Source organism: Rhea americana, unplaced genomic scaffold, assembly GCF_003343005.1.
Source record: "Rhea americana isolate MKP2758 unplaced genomic scaffold, rheAme1 scaffold_1, whole genome shotgun sequence".
NCBI lineage: Eukaryota > Metazoa > Chordata > Aves > Rheiformes > Rheidae > Rhea > Rhea americana.
Genome location: NW_028185038.1, coordinates 11,581,917 through 11,585,730, shown reverse-complemented (window position 1 = coordinate 11,585,730; position 3,814 = coordinate 11,581,917).

The window sequence follows — 3,814 nt, the reverse complement described above, 5'->3', positions numbered from 1 at the left end:
AGTTTGCCTCTGACAGAATCGTTGTTGCAAAAAAAAAAAAAAAAAGTCTGTGAGTGCTGTTGTTGTTGCTATTAGTATAATGAGTATGGTGAAAATTATAGCTGCACTTACTTCCCCAAACCTCTCTGCTTAATATGAAGAACAACAAAATTCTGCTGCACTATTTTTATTTGTGTGTGTTAACAATTTGGTAAACTATATCTGCTACAGATTTCTGTCACCTATCTGAAATAGCTGCTTGATGATTGTTACAGTGATTATAACCCATTAGTTTAGAGATACTCTGGAATCTGTCAAGAAAAATACTGAGAGAAGGTATTTCCTTCTCCACAGTTTCCATAAATTCCATCTGAAAGAATAACTGTCTGTTACCTCCTCCCAGCTTATTAATGGTGTGAGACCAGAGCAACTAAGCAATGTTGTTCTTGGTACAAATTGTTAGTCATCTTTCTATTTCCTAGATAAAACTTTTCAGTCTTGTCTATCATTAATGGCCCTCCTGTCACCATATGTCTCAGTTAGTAGCAGATATCTAGAATAATAAAATGCAGAGTTTGCATGCATGTGCCTATGTTTTTTCCAGGTTCAGGAGAAATGTGACTATTTTGCCCTGCCCTGGAAGGGGAGTTTTTAGGTTTCTGCCTGTGCTGCACATTACATAGCGCAATTTTTCAATTAGCTCTTTCTGAGCTGCTGGGAGAGCACAAAGCAGCTGTAGTGGGACTTGAGGTCTGGACAACTGACCTCATGGAGAATGGAGGGTGGTCATCACAACAGGGGAAATGTTCAATAGCTTGTCGATGCATGACCCTAAGGTCCACAAGACTTCCATTCCCTAAGTCCGATTCTCATCCCATTAATATGAATGCTTGAACTTCACTTGACATCAGCCAGTCCTGGATTTGAGCACAAGCACATTATTCCCTGTGCCATTAATGCAAGTCACATGCTCCAGCTAAAACAGAAAGGGAAACAAGGTTTCCAGTAGTCATCTCCATTTTGCTTTGCAATGCTGTAAGAAGATAGTCTGTTGGCTTATTCCCCTGCATCTGTGTTTCACGCTCAAGTATCTTCAACATATTAATTATGTTCTTTTTTATATTTCACTCTTATGTTTTGTTTTGTTTTGTTTTTAATTTAAAACTGATATACTGCATCAAATAGCCGACTTTAATGGGTAGAAAGAAGGATATCATGTTTAAAGTGATAGCATCAATAATTATTAATTAATGTAATCTATTTCCACTTCTTGCCTGCCTAGCAGGGCTACTGAATGTTTTTAGTATCAGCTTTTCCAGCTGTGAAATTGGAATAATAACACATCTCCTTAGTGAAGATTCAACAATGCATATGCTAGTTACTATACAATTGGAATTAAATCGGTGAAAAGTATATGCATTTTAAATGCTGTATCTTTTCAGAGTTTATGCTTCTCCATCTACAGCGATTTCACTGTTTTGCACTGCAGATACAAAAAGGATCAAGGATAAATTACAAGTTATTACCTTTCTCCATATTTTAGAGGTGTTTGGCATTCAATTTTCTGAAGGATTCTTGGACTGAGGTTCCTTTTAAAGAGAGATGATATCTAATTTTATTGTATCTTTTGTAATGAAAAAAATGCCATTCAGGAGGTCGTTCCTTATAAGGTTATTGTGTAATGAATGTTCATTTAGTTGGTTGTTATATTTGTAAGCTTAAGCTGCAGCCATCACTCTCTAAATCTGTCATTGAAGGATTTTGTTTTAAACTCTGCCTAGCTTTGTTTTCAGATGTTTCTGAATTCCTCCCTGTGTTGAGCCACAGCTGTGAAAAGAGAAATCTACCTTTTTAATTCAAAGGGTCAGCGGTTTAAAAGCACTAAAACCCAGTAGGGAATAGCTTATAGAAGATAGTTAATCATGAGAATCCCAAGGGGTTTTATAAACTTACTGAGGGCTCATCTGACTTGAAGAATGCTAGGTAGCTTCAGGCCCCGGTTCCTTTGAGGGATGCCTACTTTCCTTGGGAATGGGAATGGGATCCTCTTTAGAACAAGCACCTGTGGTGGATGTTTGCCACCTGCTCAGCAGTGGCTGTGGAAACATAACTTAATCTACTCCACTACAGCCCTTTTCTAGCTAAGTCACCGTGGAGGCCAAATCCTTTCTAGTCACTTCTCTCCTCACCCTCTTAAAAAGCATTTAGTGTAATAAGTATAGTGGAATTCACATCTTGATCCTTCTGAGAAATGGTAGGAGAAAAGAGGTCTGACTGGAATGCAAGTCTTATGTTTTCTCTTCTGGTGAATAGAGCTTGCTGGTGACACTAGTCTGTCCAGTGATATTTCCCATATTGCCATGGCATCTTCCTCTTCCAACTTTGGTGAGGAAATCCTAGAAGAAATCTCGTTCATTATATTCTAGAGAACTTCACAGTTGGAGCACTCTCCTCCAGGATAGTCCATGCAGGTGTCACTCTGAGAATGAGGTCTGTCTGGACCCCCTACTTCTAACCACCCTGATAGTATGAAAACCACAGACTCTGCTGATGATGTGGTGACAAAAATAGCTGTGGTCTTGTTTGAGATTAACCCAGGAGACTGTGTATCCTGCTGTCCATTTTAGATAGCAAAAAGGTGTCTGTCTTCACAGGGCAGACACTGTGGGTAACTAAGTTTTTTGCAGAGGAGACTTCTTGGCTTGTCAAAGAACCATCGGTGAAGGCAGCCCCATACTTCGGCTGGGGGGAAGTGGGGGGAACTGGATCTTTACATGGGACTGTAGATGCTGCACTCCAAATTTAAGAATGCTTTAAAAAGTGTGAATTAATATGGCAGGGTTTTCATTCAAACCTGTGACTGCAAGAAAGGATTCATACCCTGAACCTCCCCAGTAACTAACTAGTTAACAGTCTAAAAAGCTGTGCTGTGTTTCAGTTAAGTATTGATTCATCTGTGCACTCTGTGTCCTCACTTTGTCCTCACGAGACAAAGGAAAGTTATTGTGGTTTGAAACCAAAGTGGAAATAGTTCTGTGTTGAATGGAGGTGGTGATGCCTGAATTCTTGTTTGCTTTTTCAGTATGGCTGTTTTAGATTCCAGGAACTTTCATGCTATCACCCTTCACAAAACAGATTAAAAATAGACTAGCAAAACAACTTCATTGCACTAAAAAGAAATTGATTTCTGCTCCAACACATACAGAAAGTTCTCTTAGGGTCTCATAGCAGTATGTTCTGAACCTTGAAAATGGTAAAGTTGGTGAACAGTTACCGTAACATTGTTAAAACTTTGATAACCTGCGATGAAGTCATCCTGGTTGTATGTTACTCCTTAAGCAGACTCTGTGAGTTTACAGGGAATGAAACAACAGTCGCTTGTAGCTTTCTGCAGTTTGCATAAGAGCTTGAATCAAGAGTAAAACACTGCAAGATGTGGTATGTGAGTCAGTGATCTTGCCACAGGAATCACGGCCAACAGCATGTAGTCCCTGGTGAGAAGGGTGGCCTGGTGACTAAGGCACTGGCTGGATGTTGAGGGGATGTGGGTACTGATCCTAACTGCTGATGTGACCTTTCTCAAGTGATGTCCACTCCTATGGTAACATTAAAAAAATCAGTAGCCTCATAATGGTGAGGATGGAGGCATTAGAGGTTTTAAGGCCCTTCAGGTGTTATGGTGATGAGTACGCTAGGGAGCCCCATCAATAGGAATAGGTCCACATTGAGTTAGGATACAATGAGTTGTGTAAACTTACAAATGGGATAAGTTTTAGTGACCATTCTGGCTCCCTCTCCCACATCCTCCAAGAGTAAACCAAACCAAATATTAAAA